This window comes from Pteropus vampyrus, unplaced genomic scaffold (genome assembly GCF_000151845.1).
Source record: "Pteropus vampyrus isolate Shadow unplaced genomic scaffold, Pvam_2.0 Scaffold14, whole genome shotgun sequence".
In the NCBI taxonomy this organism is placed as follows: domain Eukaryota; kingdom Metazoa; phylum Chordata; class Mammalia; order Chiroptera; family Pteropodidae; genus Pteropus; species Pteropus vampyrus.
The window spans coordinates 5,719,397-5,741,324 of NW_011888795.1; positions in this window are offsets into that span (position 1 = coordinate 5,719,397).

The window sequence follows — 21,928 nt, forward strand, 5'->3', positions numbered from 1 at the left end:
TTTTTATAAATGAGTTTAACACCTTCCAAATCTCTTTTGATCTCAAAATAGAAATTAGTGGAAACTAGCTGACTTCCAAGCAAATTCCAATCTCCACAAACAGGTAAATAACATTACAAAAAGAAAGTTTCATTGATATGTAATTACAGTCAAAGAAACCTAAAAAATGTAACACCATTAATGATCTAGGACATGAGGTAAATTGTGGCATACACTTTTCACAAGGAAAGAAACAGTGGCAGAGAAGATAGTTATGCTGAGTGTGTGTGCATGGTAGATTTTTTATGGAAAGAAATCATCATTATTTTAAAGAAATTTGAGAATAAAGAGGTTATCTTTGTTTCATACAGAGTAAACCTAGAGAAGAGTTTCCTTGGTCTGTAGTTTCATCCTTTTTTTCCATGTTGTTTAAAGTTTTAGATCATACTTTTTTTTTCTATTCTTTTGTCGAAGCACAACTTTTGGATTGCCCATTACGTGAGCATAACTTGCCAATTGAACCATACTTTCTGATCCTGCACCATATTGACTCTGCAACATGTGTGACTTGTCTTTTCACTTTATCTCCTAAAATTCTACCTGTCTTCCAATATTTTTAATTGCACTGTTTCCTTCACTGACTCCTCTTCCTCCTTCTGTCTCTTGCCTCTTCAATAACAGTTGCCAGAGCTAGTCCTTTGCTCTCATGACAATCTCTCTCCAGTGCATTCTTCCTCTTCATTCACTCTCCTGACTGGCTGATGACCTCAAAAAACCACATCTTCACTTCCGTTCTTTCAAACATGTTCTGGTAATATATCTTCATTGTTTTCCCAGATTTGTCTTTTCATATCTTGCCATTATCTCAAATACACCTCATCTAAAGAGCAACTATCATCTTCTCTCACCAGTTCATCTCAATTACAATTATTCTTTCAGTTATCCAGGCTGAAAAACTGGCATCGTTTTTTAACTTGTTTTTCATCTTCACCTCCTATAATTTGAAAATTTGTCAAACACTTATGTCTGTTTATGCCTCTCTATACCCACTGCCATTACCTTGACAAGACTTCCTGGTTCACAGGTGAATTATTGCAGTGAATTCCTTTGTACATTTCCTGTCTCTGGTCTCTTCTCACTCCAATCCACCCTGTATGCCCCTGACGGAATTTCTTCCTTCAACATTATTTTCCTCATGTCTCTCCTTTACTCAAATGTCTTCAATGATTCTCTTTTTGCTTAACAATTCTGAAGCTCTGTCTAGTTTTTGAAGCACACCATATCATGATCTAACCCCATTTAACTAGTTTAATCCCAGTACTACTCAACATGTACTTCCTGATATACTCAGACTGGCCTCCCTACACAGTTACGAACATGCTTCATACCTCTTTGTTTTTGCTAATATGGGTCCTGTTTTATCTATGAATGTCTCATTCTTTCCCCTTCAAGTCTTACAATTCAACTTATCCTTCAAGACCTAGTCCATGTTCCTCTTTATTTAGAAACCTCTGCTAGTCTCTTGCCAGTTTGCTCTCAGATCCACCCCCTCTCTTCCCTTGCTCTCTCTCTGTATCACTATTAGGAAACTAGGCTCCATGACCCTCTAGCTTTTAGGTAGTTTGACCCCCCAGAATGCATGGGAAAAGATTCAAGGGGAAGAGGAAGACAAGCCAGTGATTTTCTTTTCCTTTTTCTATGCTTTCTGTGGTGTCTCCAGCAATGGCTATATTCCCTCCATGGCTCCAGCTCTTGTGCATAGTCTCAGCTTCTGAGCTCTGGAAACAGCACCTATTCCATTTGGTCCTTCCAGTTTAGGGGTGATTCTTGTTCTCTGGGTTGCCTCTTTGGTTTCTCAGTTCTTCTATCACAGGTGTGACCAATTTCCTACATTAAAATTCCCTCAGTTGAAAGACCTTGCAAGTTTCTGTTCCCCTGTCCAGACTAAAGTAGGGTTAAAATAGACAACATTAAATACCCTTTCTAGCTCTAACAGTCTTTGCCCATCACCATATAACATAGCCCTTTATTACCTACTGGCTGGAATTATACAATAATTTTTTCATTTATTCATTTATTCAACAGATGTCTATTTAGCTATTCGATGTACATTCAATTACACCAAGTCTTGAAGACTAAAGGGAGAGCACAAAGAGTTGTCAGGTACAAAGCATTTATAGTCTTGGTGGTAGGAAAGTGTATCCACAAACAAGTCGAGCACCAACATAAGGCAGTGCTTGGTTAAATGCCAGGTGAATGCCACAGAAAATGCTACTGTTCCATATTTAAACATTTTTGCCTCAGAAATGAAGTCTTAAATATGTGCTTAAAGGACTGAGTTATGTCTAGATGGCCAATAAATATCTGGCCTATTTTTGCATAAACAAGAAATCCCAAATAGTAATAATGGGGCATGGAGAATATAGAATGTCAGTCAAAATTTAAAGAAACAACAATAAAAAATTAAGACCAAGAATCAAACACAAGGAATCCTTCACTAATGATTTATTATTATATGTTGATATTGGATTAACAATGAAAAAATAAAAAAATATATATTTATTTAGCATTTATTATTGAACTATGCTAGGTGCTGGTGAAAAAACATGTAAGCCATGGTCTATACCTTTGAGAATCTTATAATCTAGTATGGGACACAAAGAAGTAAGCAAAACAATATCAGTACAGCGTGATGATGATAATTATGGCTATCTACTATGTACCACACTATTGCTTTACGTACGTTCTAAAAACAAAACCTTTAAGGTAGATATTATTATCACGTACTATCACATGTCGCCTGTTATTATTGCACAAAAAAAATAAATAAAAACATAGACTCAGAAACAATGAAAACTTGTTTAAAGTTAGACAGCCAGTGTGTAGTTTCGCCAAGATATTTAAACACAGTATGCTTGAATTCAGAGTCATGAGTTACTAACTATGTAATACAGCACGGTATAACCATCATCACCAGATCACTGTTCTTCATACAGCCCTAAATTTATACAGTAAGAAAGAGCTTACAGAATTTAGTATGACAAAGGGGTTTAGATGGCAACTTAGCTGGGGCTAAGAGCTTTCACTACTAATCTCATTTTTCTTCTTCTCCCCTCATTCAGTGAGAAGTACATAGAAAAATAAAATGCATCTATATGATATTTTTAACTGCAGAAACACATTTTTAAGGAAAAGAGTATCAGGAGAAATGTAATGAGACCAACAATGCTCTTCAACGCAGATTACTTGGTGAATGGCTCCATGACCATCTTTGTTGGAAAGAGATACTGGCTTTGCTTGAGGCACACTACATTAAGTTTGAATCACTATATGTTTGGTTCCATTTGGGTGCAAAGCCAATACTGCAATTTCTTGGTTCTCCAACTAAAACAAAGTCTAAGGAAATATTTAGTAAGGGATACTTTGCATTTCAATGCAGACTGATAATTATCTAACCCAATATCAAGTACTTGAAAAGTGCGGCATATGAATATTTTCTAGCAAGAGATAGGCTTGACTGGATTCAGAGCCTGGAATATATTAATACAGTCACTTTTTAATTGAGGTAAAATTAACATACAATAAAATGCATGAATCTTAAGTGCTCAGTTCAATGAATTTTAACAATTTTATGCACCTATGTGATCACTCCCCCAAACAAAATATTGCAGAAAATTCCTTATATCCTTTTCCAGTCAATTTTTCCCACAAAGACAACAATTTTATGATATCTATCACTATAAATTAGTTTTACTTGTTCTTGGGCTTTGAATAGATCTAATTGGATAGTATGTAATTTTTGTATTTAGCTTTTTATCAGTTAATATATTTTTGATATCCATACATGTTGTTATATATAAGAATGGTTCATTAATTTTTTATTGCTAAGCAATATCACATTAAATTCACATATCACAATCTGAGGGGCTTTTTGTTATTCTGTGATGGACATTTGCATTATCCCAGATTTTAGCTTTTATTAAGGTCTGTTAGAAACATTGTCGTTTAAGTCTTTTGTGGACTTCTGTTCTCATCTGTCATACCTAGGAGTGGAACTGCTCAGTCATGGGATGCATCCACGTTTAACTTTGTAAGAAATTGCAGAACGTGTCTCCATAGCTGTATATCATTTTACACTCTCATCAGCAATGCCAGTTGCTCAACATTACCATTGACATTTAGTGTCAGCCTTCTTGACTTTTGCCATTTATAGTTTATTGCATTTTGGTTTTAATTTCCAATAAACACTTTCTCATGTTCTTATTGGCTATTCATATATATTCCTTTGTGAGGTATTTGCCCATTTGCCTGCACAGAATAATCAAACTTCTTCCCCAATCCAATTCAATGTCATAATATTCAACTATTAATTTGATAGTTCAGGTATTCAACTATCATTTCCAGAATAAATAGTGATAGATTTGCCTGAGTGGCTCATTAGTATCTTCTTGGAAACTATTGGGCATGTTTTGCTTAGTTACAGTACCCTTACCACTCCCAGTAAAAATCTATGTTTAAAAAGGAGAAAGGAGAGACCATTAAGCCCAGTGCTTAACGGTAAAATTTTATATGGAACAATTAAAGCACTTATCTAGATGCTCATGTTGATAAGCCCATTCTGTTTTATTATGAACAGTCTTTTTTTTTTTTTTGTAAAGAACAGTCTCAGTAACAATTAATACTTCATAATACTTAAGTACTTAATAATATCTTTAAAGTATAAGTGATATTCAATCAGGAGCCTATAGCATGCTGAGAATGGGGAAAATAATGTATATGCAAAGACTATTACAGCTGAACAGGAACCTGGATTTCATCTTAGCCAAACCACTTAATGTTCTAGAAGAGAAAATCGAAGCCCTGAAACTTAACTAATTTCCCAGTCAAGAACTGAACTCAGGTAATTTTACTTACAGCCCAAAGTCCCTTCCACCAAATCATGATGCCTTTAGAAAGGAAAAGTGCTCTCATCTCATTTACAGACTAAATTAGAAAAGAAAAGAAAATTAGAAAAGAAGGTCCAAAATCAATAGAAGTTTAGAAAAAAAACACTAAAAGGGAACAGATAGACTGCTTGGAGTCACTAAAAAATATGGAAACTGAAGCCAGGAACACTGGATCTGAGTCTCAGCACTCTCACTCATTAACCATGTGGCTTTAGACAAGTCATTTCACCTTACTGGTTTAATATTTTTAACTGAAAATTGGGATTGATGACAATATATATGTTGTCATATTCAGAAACAGAACATAAGAGTAAATTGGAAAGTGGGGTTGAAACAGAGGACCTTCTGTCCTCCAGAGCTAATAGCTAGAAGTGGTAGTCAAAGAATAATAGATTATAAATTGCTCCATAATGCAAGACAGGTGATAAAAACTAAGCTCACTGCTTGAGGCTAAGGATTTGTTATGTTTGGTGATGTCCTCATGTATAAAAAGGACAGCAAAAAAGTTGCCAATTTCATCCCGGAGGCTATTGTTTATAGGAAGCTGTGGAGTCAAGGAAGTAGGATAACAAAAACACAGCCTGATGTGGTACTGAGCTAGACAACCCACTGACTCAAAGATTGGATCCAATGTCTCTAAAATCACCATAGAGATAAAACCTCAAAATGCCATTATAACATCAGGCTCAAGACTGGAGTTATAGGGGAGGTAGTTTCAAATGTCTGCAAAACTACAAAACTACTGACCAGGGAAGAAGAGAGACAATAATAATCCCTCTGTTTCAAAATTGGCTCACTTGCTCAAATTTTAAAACTGATGAAGAAATATAGAGCTCAGAAAGACAACCAATGAAATAAATAATTAGAACATTAATTTGCTCCTTGTGATATTAATTTTAAGAGACAGTATGACAAAGACTTTAAAATAAGAATGGTAGGATAGTCAGAGACAAATGAATAAAATAACATAATTAGAATGATCCAAAGATATGAAAAAGAGCATAATATAAGAATAAATGGATATGACAATATGATAAATAAATGAACAAACCTAGTTCAAGAGAAAACAAGCACAGACATAAAGTAATAGAAATGTGAAAGAACAGTTAAGAACCATGGAGAAAAAATTGATATGCTCCAACATATATCTCAGAGGAGTTACAGCAAAAGAGAATGGAAAAATAAACAAATAAAACATCAGAGATGTTTTTAGACTTAAAAAAAATAATAAGTCTTTAGAATAAAAAAAAACACTCCAAAAACCAATGTGAATTAATAAAGACAAATCTATACCACAGCATATCTTAATTAATCTGCAGAACTTCAAGAACTAAGAGGAAGGCCAAATTCTACAATTAACAATTATACTGATGGCAGATTTCTCATCAGCATGAATAGATTCCAAAAATAATAGGATAATATGTAAAAAGTGCTGATGAAAATTAACTATCAATTCACAATTTTAATCCCTGTTAATCTTTCATTCAAAAATGAGGATAAACTATATGAAGTAAAACGAAGCATAATTAGAATGTGTTGATAAGTATAAAATGGAAAGTACAAAAGAGAATAATGGCAGCATATATACTATTTTTAGTGTATGTAACATACATGTGATTTTTTGTATATTTTGCATGAGAATAAAGGAGAAATAACACATCTGTGTTTATTTTTATCAAAAGAAACATTGGATAAACCAGAAAATGATGAAATTTCTTACCTACAAGGGAAATAAGCAATAGGGAGACTGTGACACTTCTACGAAGATACTTTAAGGTTTTAACACATGTGACCATGTTAATTATCAATAAATTCAAAAAATAAAATTAAGTCAACAAGGATGGGAAAGGAAACAGTAAAACCAAGTACAAACAGAAACAAATGAACCTACGCATATATGAAACAAATAATGTAACCACAATAAATGAAAAAGAACTATTGAAGTAACTTTTAATACTGTACTTTGTCTATATCCCTTTCATCTGAAGAAAAAAACTGCAAACAAATCTTTAATTCTTTTTAATTGGTTTGCTTTCATAATGTTATAAGTATAGCAATATTGAAATAATTTTTTTTGTTTCAGGGCTGAACAAAAAAGTAAATATACTGATATTTTTGGGAAATAGCGTTCTTACTTGGAGAAAGGGAATCCAACTTATGTAATGGTGGAAAGCAAGAAGAGCTCTGTGGAGGTGGAAAGGAATTGGAGAAACCAGTTTAAACTCATGATTTCTTATGGACATCTATTTCCTAGTTCTATCCACTGAAATTGTAAAACAATGACATTCCCCTAGAAATAAACACACCTAATGCCCAGGTCTTGGTTTCTAAATACAATGCCTACTAAAAAAACCATTGCTCCTTGAGAAAATGTCTAATTTGAGAACTGGGGCGTGAAAGGTACAAGAAAGTATGGAACATCTTGTTATGCCAGAAAGTAAAAAAGTGTCTAAAAAATATAGAGGCACATACTATATACACATAAGTCTGCTTGAAAGGGCTTCAAAATCTAGAATAATTTCAGTGTCAAAATTAATGAAGATTTTTGTAGATTATAACCAGTTAAACATAATAGATGGATAGAAGATCTGGACAGAGGAAGAGAGAGAGAGAGAGAAAATACTTCCTTATGGATAAATGCCAACTAATAAATATAGAAAGAAGGATGAAATTAGAAAATAATAATTTGTAACCATTACAGTAAAACTTAAATTTGGGCAAGAAAACAACACTGGATCTCAGATAGACAAAAGTGCTTTTACGAGGAATAAGATATTTGCTAAGTCTAGAAGTATATCGCTACAAATTATTTACAAATTTAAAAAATAAAAAAACTGGGAAAACTGGACACTTTAACCAAGTGATCAAAATTAACATTACTAATAAAGGGCAAACAGACATCATGTGCCTCTGGATGTGATGCTCCAAGAAAGAAATGATATCGTTTATGGAGTAAATGAGCCAAAAAAGAAATATCTGCATTTTATCACGAGGAAACATCAGACGAACTCACATTGAGGAACAATGTCTAACACAGCAGGCCCGTATTTTTCAAAGTTATTAATGACATGAAAAACAAAGGACAGCTGAAGAACTGTTACTGATTAAAGGAAAATAAAGAGACATGACACTTAACTGCAATGCATGGCCTCAGATTGGATTCCGAACTGGGAGAAAATAACAGTTATAAAGGACATTATAGGACAACTGACAATTATGGAATATAATCTGTAGATAATAGTATTGTATCAATGTTAAATTTCCTTAAGACATTGATAAAAGGAGAGAAATCCTTGAACGAAAGGCCCATTTATCATGCTTATTCCTCCATATCTTTTACAATCCAAGTTCCGTGCAAATATTAAATATTTGTTTTTCCCTCTTCATCACTATCTAGCCTGCCTGATGACTAGACCCAGTATGGCCAATATTTCACATTCTCTAATCACTACTTCTCAACTAACTGAAGTTTAGCGTCATTCTTCATGCATATGCCAAAGAAGAGAGAAATGATACCAGGCACATCAGTCTGCAGCCTGCCTGAACCCAGCTCTGCGGAGACTCCTAATTGTATCTGTGGAAACTGAAGCTGTATTGAATTGAGCACACAACCTAATTAGCAGACTTTGAACTTTAGAAGCCTTCATTATGTTATAATCCCACATCATCTTTTGAAGCTAAAAAAAAATGTAGCTCTCTCTATGGATATATTTCAATAAGCACATCATCTCTGACTTTGAATACTCTAAGGCTAATGATATGCCCAAAGGTGTGATACAGAAAATGACTCATAATAGTTTCTAGAGAGATTATTCTGTATGCACATACATATCTCACCATAAATTTTTCTGTACCCGTGTGTATTGCTTTTTTTCAGTATTATGTGTGTGTACACATGTGTGTGTGTGCATATATAGATGCACTGGTGCTTGTAGGTATAGGTTCATGCCTCTCTGGAGGTGTGTGGACATTCCTGTGTGGACATTGCTATGCTTCTGTGTGTACATGTATATAACTTATACACTATTGAGTATAAAGTAGATGAACAATATATCTGTTAAGGATCTCTTAATTGCAAGTGACATGAAACAAAACTAAAAACTGTTAATCAAAAAGGAAATTTTTGGCTCATTTAACTGGATTGTTCAGGGTTAGCTTTAAATTTGCATTTGAAAAAAAAAATTAACATCACTAGCTATAAGGAAAATGCAAATCGAAAACACAGTGAGATACCACATCACCCCTACCTGAATTGCTGCTATCAAGAAGACAAGAAATAACGAGTGTCTGAGAGAACGTGGAGAAAAGGGAGCACTCATACGCTGCTGGTGGGAATGTAAATTGGTATAGCCACTATGGAAAACAGTATAAAGCTTCCTCAAAAATTAAGAATACAGCTACCATATGATTCAGCAATCTCTCTTCTGAGTATCTATCCCCAAATTTGAAAACATTTATTCGTAAAGATACATGTACCTTATATTCAGTGAAACATATTTACAATAGCTAAGACATGGAAACAATTGAAGTGTTCTTCAGAGGATGATTGGATAAAGAAGATGTAGTGCATATATACAATGAAATATAACTCAGCTATAAAAAACAATTAAATATTGCCATTTACAACAACATGGATGGATTTTAAGAGTATTATGCTAAATAAAATAAGTCAGAAAAGGACAAGAACCATATAATTTCACTCATGTGGGAGATAAAATAAAAAAGCAACAAATAAAACAAACAAACAAAGTCATAGATACAGACAACAGAATGGTGGTTACCAAAGGGGAAGAGGGTGAAAGAAAGAAAAAGGGTAAAAGGAGTCAAATATATGGTGACAGAAGACTAGACTTCAGGTGGCGAGCACACGTGAGAGCATATAGATGCCATATTATAAAGTTGTACACCTGAAATTTATATAATGTTATTAACCAATGTTACTCCAACAAATTTAATTTCTTTAAAAAGTTAAAGTAAAAAAAAAATTTCCATTTGGGAAAACGGGAAGTGGGGAACCACACCTGGAGGTGACTGCTCCTCAGCACACATTAACACTGCTGAGCAAGAATACTCACGAGTCCCTAGACTAGGTTCCTTGCTTTGGTCAGCTGATCTGGGGGCCTCCACTGAACTCTCCCTAAGGCACTTTCCTTTTTTGAGTGTGAGTCTCTGCTTCCAAGCAATTCCTGGGGCAAATAACAAATCCAGAAGTCTTATTAAGTCACCATATTTGACCCCAGGAACTGGTCTGGGAATTTCTGTTTCCTAGCAACAGGCCTCTCTTCACCCACTTCACCCTCAGCTTTGTGGCCTATTTCTTGATCAATCAAAGGTCAATTTGAAACAAAGGCCATCCAGGGAATCAAACTTCTCCAAGCCCTAATTCAATCTCTTGTCGTGTTTCTTGGGTCACTGCCTTAGTTCACACCAACTGTAAATTGTGGGGACAATCTACTTTTCCAACACCGAGACTCTGGAAAACCTGCGTGTTCAGACAGTTTAGATTTCAGGCTGAAGATAGAAAGGACTTTCTTAGCAAAACTGTATTGTCATTCTCTCTCTTTTTTACTATATATTTTTATAATTTAAATTTTTATTAAGATTATTGTTGATTCACATGCAGTTGTAAAAAATAATACTGAGATATTCCTCAGACACTTTTCCCAGGATAATTCACAAGGATATTGACATTGATAAAATCTATCGATCTTATTCAGATTCTCCCACATTTACTTGTAACTATTTGTGTGATGTGTGTATTTGTATATGTGTGTATGTATGAAAGCTCTTGTCAGTTCCATTTCCAGGAGCCGCTCCCTAGCTGAGAATCTGCATTCTCTTTCTTTTTTAGAAAGAAGATGGGATGTGAGATGACATGCTAAGTGTTTGTGTTAATCCAAGTGAAGTGTTCAAACTATGCCTAGCATGTAGGAATTGCTCAGTAAATATTAATTATTCTCATTGCTATTGTTGAGACCTCCTTATGTGCCAGACACTTGGGACTAACTCATGTAATCTTTACAACAATTCTGTGAACTAGATAATACCAGTATCCGCATTTTAGATATTAGGAAACTAAAGCTTGAGGCAATTAAATAGCTTGCTTAAGATCACAGAGCTAGTATGTAATGAAGCCAAACTGGTACATATCTGCCCTGGGACACCTAATGACCCTTGGAATCTCAATACTATTTAGAGGGACAAAACTAGATATGCTCACGAAGGAGCATTGTCTAAATGAGACTTACTCCATCCGAGGTTTGCTCCATTTTGCTTTTGAACTGGTTTCTGCACATATGGGCCTTTCTCAATGCCTCTGAGTGTGCCTTGTAGTTAATATATTTTGAGGTCCATTTCACCCATTCAGCCTCAACAGCAAAACCATAAATCATCCATCTCTTTCTCAGCCTCAAGGATAAAGGCTGAGCGTGTGTTTTAAATACAGCTGTTTTAAGTTAGCCACATCCTGGGTCAATCACCTTTACAGAAAACCTAGTGCCTTCCCAAGAAACCAGCATTAAGGATTATTTTTCTTAAAACAGTATTATGATACATGTTTCTGTGCTGGGAATCTTTATTTGTGGAGACTATTCATTCTAACAGTGCCTTGACCCTTCTAAATCCATGGATCTAATGAAATGCTTTATGGACCCCACAAAAGGTACATACAAAGTTATAAATATATAGAATAAAAGATAATTCATTTAGTTTGGGTACTTGATGCCATGTTATAATAACCAGCTAATACTTTCACTTTCTACCTGACTATTACACTGTCCATTGTGGCCAAACTACCCTGTGGACCTTCTGTATCCCAAGATTACAGTCCTCAATCACATGGAAAGTTTCCATTGTTAAACCGGTCAGAGAAAACTTCAAGAAGAGAAAAACACTGGGTGGTAGAAAGATCCCAATGTGCTAGGTTAAAACTACAGTTCTAGCAAATATTTAAATTACTTGTCATCTCTGGGGCCTCATTCTTCTTGTATGAGTCATGTAGGTGGGGTGTATTAAATAATTTCTTAGGCCCCTTTCTGGCCAATAGTCTCTGGATATAGAACTCACTATCCAGGTAATGGGTAACCCAAACAGAATTGGTTTCAATTAACTCACAATGCAAAGGAAGACTTTGGAGGTCTAAGGAGAAATTCCTGGCATACATATATTCTTATGTTAATATACATATAGCAATATAAACTGTGATTCAGAAATGAGAATAATCCCCTCTTATCTTCTATCCATGGGTCTTTTTTTTTAAAGAGCGCATTTTATTTGTTTATTTTGTTTCAGTGAAAGGATTGCCCGCAACTCTTAACACTTTCTCCTTTCAGACACACAGAAGGGTGGTTGAAGAATTTTCAGAAGATGATGGGATTGTAGAAATGAGGCCGCAGAATGTTTAAAAAAAAAAAATCATGGCTCTGTAGGAATGTATGCTCTTGCACGTGTCATCTTATTATCATCTCTGATGATTTTCCTTCTTTTTATTGCCCTGTGTCTAGACAAAATAAAACTGCTGGAGGTTTACAAAATAATTTCCAATCCAAAAATCTTCTTTTTCATGTTACAGCCCAGAGGGGATATTTTCCACTTTAATGAATTAGACCTGAAAAGATATGGTATTAATGCAAACATAAGCAAGTACCTCATGGCTGAAGCGTACATCATGTGCTGGCAACACAAACGGAAATAAGCCCAGGGCCTTGTATGCCACTCTGTATGAAACATTTTGTGATTCACTCACTGATTCCCAAGGAATATTTTCTTCCTAAGCCTGTACCATGTTCCCAGCAACTCCCCAATCTTAATGGGACTTAGAGAACTTAGAGAAAGCATTACAGATGTTATGTCAAGCCATTATTTAGCAATGCTTCAAGGAGGAAGCAAGACTGATTAATTCTTACACTTCAGAAATTATCCTCCTGTGGGGTGGGGGGAATATCTTAAGATGACATTGGAAGAGAAAAGAATGAGCAGAGAGTAAAAAATCTCAGGCACTTGAGATTATACATCTTCGATATTCACATGACACTGATACTTTCCAAGGGTTCTGCTATCACTTTGATTAGTAGCCCAAGACAGTCTAGCCCCAAAGGAGTAGGTGTGAACAAAAATAAAAATGAAAAATCCCACTCTGGTTCGAGACTGCATATTCAAGCTGTTCATCTGTCAGCACTGGTAGAGTGTTTCAACTATTCCAATTAGCATTGTGTGAGCCTCTACCACGTTCAAAAACCCACACTAGGCTCTGTCGTGGGGAATCCAACATGATTCTTGACCGCAAGTTGCTTATAAAACATCAGGGGATTTAGCACATGAATATAAATAACTATGATTCAAAGGCAAATGATGTAATCACAGAGAGTTCACAGGAGAGATTACCTCAACTAAAAGGAGACTTGAAGTTCCATTCACGTACTCAACATTTGCTGAGGCTTTCTTTACTGGGCCAGCTCTCCATTGAGAAGGAGTTATATCCAAATAAAGAAGAAAGAGAAAACACAGTGACAATACTTCTGATAATACAATGATGGACGTACACATGAAATACCCTGGCTTGGCCTTGTCTCCTTTCAGGTCCCTTTTCCCTATTGCTCTTTCAGTTGTTCTTGGGAACACTTTCTTAAAACTGGTTTTCACATGAATTCTTGCTTCAGAGTCTGCTTTGGGGACCCCAACCTAAGTAAGAAACATGAGAAAGTTTTGAGAAAGAAGAAGATGGAATGAGATGTCTCTTGAAGTAAGGCAGCCTTTTGTGGCAACGATGCCCTTAGCCTGGGAGTTGGAGGATGTTATCTCATAGCTAATTGGTAACCTTGAAAAAGTGCCTCCTATTTCTGGCTTATGTGTTTATACACAAAACGTTTAATGTAGTCTTGAGGGGCTATGTAACTTAATGCTAGGTATAATTTAATTTTAAAAGATAGTTTAGTCAGGGAAAATTGATATTTAAAAGAAAAAGACTACCCCCCCACGCAGACACACACACATACATCTCAGTAATACATATTAAATCTCCTACTTTGATATCAATTTTATAGCATCCTTCTCCATCTACTTGGCCTTGCCAGAAAAAAAAAAAGAAAAAAAAGCATATCTGTATTTTCAGGAAAAAAATAATAAAGCTGCCTAGATTCCAAGATCTTTCTCTGCCTTAAATAGAGGTCTTACTGGTTCTAATACTTTTCTTCTTCCCCTCTGGGTTCAATGAAGACTCAGGAATTTTCATATCAGTTTTTCTTGGTGGTAGTCTGAGGTGGTGGTGAGGAAGGCAGTTGAAATAGTTGACTAATAGCCATAAAACAAAAATTGCCTTCCCTGAGCTGCTTCCACTACAGGAAACACAGAATGGGGGAAAAAAAAAAAACAAAACCTTTAATCTTCAAACTTTTAAAAAAGAAACCAGTAAATCTTTTAGCAAAGCTTTAAAAATCCTGTTTTGATGTTTCTGTTACACAATCTTTCAGTTTTCTCTGGTTGGTCAGATGAATCATTCTCCTTTCACTCTATTTCCCTGCTGAGTTTTTGACTTAAAGAATTCCCTACATAACTATTCCCTACAACTCAGGCCAAGAAAATTTTCCTAGATACTTCCCAGAGAAATAGCTACCTATGCCTCACATATTCAATCATTGGATTTTTGCAACAGTCCTGAGTAGCATACCTGATCATCAGCCTTAAAGAACTGCGTTGTCCGCACAGGTTGTACATAGTTCGACTCCTCAGAAGGGCAGAGGTTTACCCACAGTCTCTGTCTACCAACCAGTGGATCCTGAAAATGAAATTTTGCTGTTATTGACCTAGAAATTCAGTCACACGGAACGCGCCTTTGAACACCAACCAAGACCCAACTGGGCTTTTGCCTTGATTTCCTCAACCTCTCTGTCCCCACATCCTGCTTCTTCACGAGGCCCCGAAACTCTGCTGAGCTCTTGCCAGTTTCATTTCCAGGAGCTGGCCCCCTTGCTGAGGCCCTGCATTCTCTGGATCCTGCCTCTGCCTCTGACTTTGGGCAGCACCGTACTCTTGCTAGGTTTTCCCTTACTCTTCCCCTCCCTCTTAGCACTCCCTTTCAAGCTCTAGGTCCTACCTGACCTTGGTGTGGTTAGTGGACCCTTGAATGTAGACCACAGCAAGTTTCCTCAGCCTCAAGGTCATTCAGTCCCAGCTCGTGCCCTCTGCTTCAGTCCATGTCGCTGTGATTCAAGTATACCTGGGAACTCCAAATTGTTTCAGTTATCCTACAAATAATTTTTTTACTGTGTAGATATGCAATCTAGGGTGAATATGTAATATTAATGACAATGATAATGATTTAAATAGCAACAATTTAACAGATACTTACATTGTGTCAGCTTCTATTTCACGCACTATACAGATATTTTTCAATTTAACTGATTAAGAACTAAGGTTTAGAGGGGTCAATTATCCCATTTCAGTATAACTACTAATAATTAACAGGGTCAAAATGGAATCCAAATATCTAATTTCAACACTGTCCTCTTTTCCACTTATATTATACCACAAAATGTATAAATCCTGATCTTATTATTTACAAGAACTTTTTTGAGACTTATAGTCATTCTTCTCCCCTAGTGATGAATAGCAATTATACAAGTCATTCGCCCATGCAGATGAAATGGAAAATTGGACCAGGATATAGATGACTTTACTATTAATTCTTTCAGTAGGTGCTATGCAAGTGGCAATTAGATCGTACTAACGCTGAAAATAAAATCATATTTGTTTGAGAAGTTTTTTAGTGTTCTTAGAACTGAAATATCACTTTTGCCACACAGGATGTTTAGTGTACTGCTTTAAAAAATGTCTTTTAGCATTGATTAAAAGTAGACCTTAGCCAATGCAGGGCACAGTTAAATAAACTCCCTAAGGGTACATTTCTGCTTATGCTAGATAAATTAGATCTTCCAAGATAGAAGAGTTTTATTTGGTCATTTTCCAGGAATATTAATGAATACTCTGATCGACTGAGAGAGTTCATTTTCTTCACCCAAGATAATCATTACACTTTCAAAGAGCAATTCATACTTTGACATAAAATGTAATACCATGACCCTTTTGTGGTGTACATTTATTATAAGTTTACATAAATTAACTCTAATCTTTTGCTCTGATCATATCATGCCCCATCTCAAAAACATCCAGTGGCTCTTCATTTTCTACTGAAGCCCAAAGAGTTTGTCATTCTAGTTTCTTCCCAAGAAGACTACTAACTGATCTTTCTAAACTCCTTATCCACTTCATACATCCTAGACCATGGCTCTTTTCTACACACAATAGTTCTTTCTTGCTTTTGCTTATGCCATGCTTAGTCTGGGTATTCTCTCCCCACTCTTTACCATACTTACATATGAAAACCATACCCTTCCTTCGAGGCTCAGCTCAAATTCCTTCCTTTTCATGATGTCCCATCTAACCTCTCTAAAGTCCCTATGATATTTGACTTATCTCTTTCTTATAGTAGAGGTCACAGGCTACTTTTAATTCTTTGAGAGATGGACTTATTTTAGACATCAAGATTCATTTTTGTATCATGCGTTTCCTGGATACCTGCCTTGTGCCTACTATTTTTAGGAAATACAGACACCAGTAAAACACTGACATTGGATTATTAAATAGAAAAATGAGACATGAAAAAAATTAAGTTCTTTGTATAAGTCCCCACTACTAGGTATAACTCAAATGCTGTAGATGGCACTCGCTATTCGTAGACTATGATTTCGAGAGCGCCGACATTCTCTTTTGGTATTGAAAGTCACTCTCTTAATGACATCCTTGTGGAAACTTTTGGCTCCAGTCAGTAGCCATCTTTGGATCTCAACCCAACTACTAGTTTTAAAGGGTGATTCAACCGCTAGCCCCAAGCAGAAATGCCAATGTCACTCTGCCCTTCTCCAATTCAAAGGAGAGGGTGTCATAGAATTTCAGTGCCATTCCAGGCTGAAATTGAGGTGGTGAATGGCATGCTCTCAATATACACAAGCCAGTCCCTGGAGGCAGTTGTCGCCCAAAAATTTTTAAAAGGCTAAGCAGAGGATTGATTTTGGAGATGGCCTACTTCTTAGTAAATCGACAAATTGTTCTTTCACCTGGGGTGAAAATATGAAAAATAAAGAGAACACTTAATGTCACAGAAGGTCAAATCCCATAAAGGGCCTGTGTGATATGTGGTTCAAACTTGTCATTTTAGCAGATGGAAAAATTGAGACTCAGAAAGAAATTGCTTGTTCCAGGTCACAAAGAGAGCCATTGGAAGTGTAGGGAGGAAGACTGAACAACCTGACACCCCTAATTTCCAGTCTCAGGAGCTTTGCAGTACTCGTGTTTTGCCCCCTTTTCCATCTGTACCTTCTCCATATTTTTCTTTCAAAAATGGATCTTATTTTCATAAAAACCTCAGACACCATTAGGCCTTATATTCGAGTCAGTATTTTGTGCTTCAGACTTACCCTACCCCTTGGTTTGGATTTAGTCTGTACAGACTTTCTTCTGTTTTCTGCACAGGCCCATTTAATTGTGACTTTAGAAGCCAGATTAACATAGAAAGGCCTAAAAGTTAGTAGATGCCACAGTATTAGCCTCCACTTTACAAAATATTTGAAGAATAAACAGTGAATGAACAGCATGATCAGTGTCACTACTAACAAGTGGGGATGGGAACAAGGCCTACTCCAGCTTATTTCAACTGTCCCCTTTATGTAGGTCTTGGACCCAGACCAGGGTTCCAGTGTTAATCTATGCATCTCATGCGAGTAACTCTTCCCCTCTCTAGAAATCAGTTTCCTCATCTGTAAAATAAGGTTCCTACCAGCCGTAGCAGATTACATAATGTGATATGATGCTTTATCTCAGTGCCTAAAGAAACAATTTCATTTTCTATTTTGTTGCACAATTTTCTTTAAGCAAAACTGAATTTCTTTTCACCCAGGTTCATCAAGTGTGCCCCAAGCATTTGAGATACAGTGTAAAAATGTAGTGAGAAGACCTTACGGTGAAGGCCAGTACTGACACTGCTAGCCCAGTAATTTACATAACCTTTCCATGACTCTATTTGTTTATTTGCAGAAATAAGGTAACACCTCTCTCCTTGCTCTTCATTCAAAATCAATTTTTTGAAAATCTAAAATGGACCAGGGTTGATGCGAAATTTTTGAAATGTAACAGCTATCTAAGAAATCTATAAATTAGGAAATATATTATACATAAAAAATATTACCAATATTTTTATTGACCTCTGACTTAAAACTTCTTATATGTCCAGCAGACTTGGTTGACACATAAACTGAGACAGTAGAAAGAGAAATGCAACCCAAAAGCAGAGAATCAGGAAAGAAATTTATTCTTGATAGTTCAAAAAATATATTAAAATTTCATCACAGGGAAGAGTTTATCTTCCTCTGACTTTCTGATACTTGTTTTATGACTTAAGATTTTTTTCCAATTCCTAAATTAGAAATTTTGTGTTATAATTTTTCAATACTTATGGCCTCTTTATGACTTAATCAGTCCTGCTATTCAACAGTTAACTCAATTCACTTCAATGTTTGTTTATGGAGTATCCCTTTGATTTAGAAACAGACCTCTAAAGCTGGCATTAACCACCCAGAAGAATTCCAAGTTTGGGGGAGGGAAAGTTGATTTTTACATCAGAATCCAAATTATTAGCCTTGAGATTTATGTCTGGTTTTGTATTTGACATCAACATCCCAAGAAAATATAGACCTTTAGCAAAAGGGTTAGGACAGCTCGGTGTGCAAATCTGAGGGCTCTGTGCAAGGCAGGTGCAGAATCAGCTGGGTTCTGCCTCCATTTGAAAACTGATCACAGTTAAGCTCAGGTCATCCAAAATAAATTACATTCTCCTCTGCCACAAGAGGGCCCCATCACCAGGTAATAGGGTAGAAAATTCCCTTCATCTGTAGGAAAGTCTCAGACCAGGAAACTTTAACCTCTCCACTTCAAAGTAGCAATTTAAGCCATGAGCACCTCAGCCATGCCTTGTGCATGGTTTTGGTTAGCTCACTAATTGCTAACAATACTATCTCTCACATATTAGATGCTTTATGAAGTATACTACTTACTTATTCCTCTCAATAGACCTGTGAAGTAGGTTCTATTGCTATTCTCATTTTACAAATAAGAAAACTGAGACTGAGAGTGGTAAATAATTTACCTTAATTGCTCAGCCAGAAAGAGACAGAGTCAGGATTTGAACCTGAGACTTTTCAATTTCAAAGTTCAAATTCTTAGCTGCAATGCCCTATTTTTCCTGGTACCTGAATAACTCAAGCAGCTTTTACTTAATTTTCTTAGGCTTGACAGTGAGTTTAAGGGTGAATGAACTATGCTAAGTGAGAATCCAGATTGTGAAATTATCTAATTTCTAAGGAGAGGTGGACTCCTTTTTTTTTTTTTATGCCAGCTTATTTATTATTTTCTCATATTATATATACATAATTTTTTTACCATTTTATTTTTTTTTATTTTCCCCCTCCCTTCTGATAACCACTAGTCCATTGTCCATGTCCATGAGTCTCTGTTTGTTTGTCTTGTTCATTTGTTGCTTTTAGGTTTACATCCCACATATGTGATATCGTGTGATTTTCAACCTTTTCTGTTTGGCTTATTTCTCTTAGCATGATTATTTCAAGGTCCATCCATGTTGTTGCAAATGGCAATATTTCATCTCTTCTTATGGCTGAGTAATATTCCATTGTATATATGTACCACAGCTTCTTTAGCCAACCACCTATCATAGGACACTTCGGTTGCTTCCATGTCCTGGCCACTGTGAATAATGCTACTGTGAACATCGGTGTGCAAATATCTTTTTGAATATGAGTCTTCAAGTCTTTGGGGTAAATACCCAGTAGGGGGATTGCTGGATCATATGGTAGGTCAATTCTTAGTTTTTTGAGGAACCTCCATACTGCTTTAGGCGGACTCCTTCTTAACTAAGTGAGAAGGGAGGGAAAAAGAAGAAAGAAGGAAGAGAGAGAAAGTAGAGGAGCCTAATGCTATCCTAAAATGGCTATGGCTGATCAGCACTGAAAGCATTCCCCGATTCTGTTTTCTTCCATCTATCTAGAGCTGTGATGTTACCCAGATAAAGTGAAAAGGGGTTCCAGTACAAGCTGTAGCTGTTCTCAGGCTAGCATTGAGACAAGTCTGGGGAAGCCCGGAGGACCTATAGAGGGCATGCTTAGAACTGAACAGACCTGAGGAGTATCCTGGGAAATAAGTCAGTCTAAGGAATGGATGCCAAAGCCCAGGCAGAGATGCCTGAAATGGGTTCTGAGCTGGAGAGGACGAATGATGTTGACAACCACCCAGAGTCTTCTCCTTATGTTCGATCCTGCTCAGTCCCTCGTTTGGACTTATGTCCAAATCTCCGCATAAGAAAACCTTCAAATCGGACCTGAACAGGGTATTTTCATTCTCTTTGATGCTTTGGTAATAAGAGGTCACACCACTGTGGGACCATTGTAACAAACGATGGCACAAGAAGGGGAGAAAGGGATTTCCTCCATTTCTGAGACAACAGCAGCAGCAGCAGCAGCAGTAGCAGCAGTGGTGCCAGCTGTAGCAGGTAGGCACAGCAGTGTTCTTAGTGGTAGACTAAACAGCATTGTAATTCCATTGGTAGACACCAAGGGCCTTAACCACAGCAGGAAGCAAAGCAGTGGCCTGAGGTGGGATTAAGAGAGCAAGAGAAGACAGAACCCTTGGTATCACTCTCTCGGCACCACCTAAAGTACACATCAGCAGCAGGGACAGTGATGAAACTACCAAGGAAACAGGCGCTTTGGCAGCCAAGATTAAAGAGGCTTATTTGTGCATCGATAGGTATACCTCTGGGGACACTTGAAAATGATCAAAGGGATGGTTAGAGAAAACTAGCCATCTAAATTTCATCCTTTTCTTGTACTTCTAAGGGGAAAAGAAAAGTCTTTAATTTTCACTAGAATTAATTCATATTCTTTGAAATTCATTTTATTCACCCACCACAATGAGGACATCCTAGAGAAGACAAGATTTATAAGAAACATGACCTCTCACTTCTGAGTTTCATGGAGGGAGGTGAGATTCAAGAATTATCACTTGGCCTGAGTAGTAGGGAGGCAGCTTTCTAGTCATAGCCTCTCTCAGGAAGAGCTTACATAGCTCTGCTAAGGGATAGGATGATGTGCCTTACAGTAGTGGATCCATGATATGGTTTCAATAGATTCTTGAGGTTAACTTATTAGGGAATAGATGTTTTTATAGAGAGAATTCCATAGAGAGCTAGAATTATATTAGTTAACTTTTGGGAAGCTATTTACAGCTCTAATGTTCTGTGATTCCTTGAAATCTCAAAAAATCTGGATAGGGAGATATATGAGATTGATCTGTCTGAAGTGACATGTGGATCAGGACAAGCTTCACTTGTTTTCCAGGCTTTCTGGAAATGACAAGAAAATAAGTGAATGTTCTCTATTAATAACTTGGTGTTCCAAACTAGAATTATGCTAAAATTACAAAAACTTTATGGCTTTTGATACATATTTGCACTGCCATATTCACTTATAGAATTGCTTTCCTTTCACTATGTGAATGGAAAGAGCAAAAGGGGTCTCCAAACTTCCATGGAACCTCCAAATGTCTGCACTCAGTGACGTGATGGATTTCTGGTTTGGCTGTCACTGAAACCTATATTCTACTATAGATAATTACAACATAGTGGGTTAACAATCACTGTTCCTGGGGTAACATACACTTTTTTAAGTGCTCCACTGAATTCCTAACACTTTTCATGTATTCATTTAACTTCCTAGTTTTCCCAAAAGGGTACTAAAAATTTTGGAAAGTGCCAGGGATAAGGGATTATCTGGACCTTGATACTGCCCTAGGACTGAAATGGAATTACAAACTTGCAGACACAGAGAGCCAGCTCTATCTTTACTGTGCTCTGTTTTTCTCTGGATATTTCCATAAAGCAACAA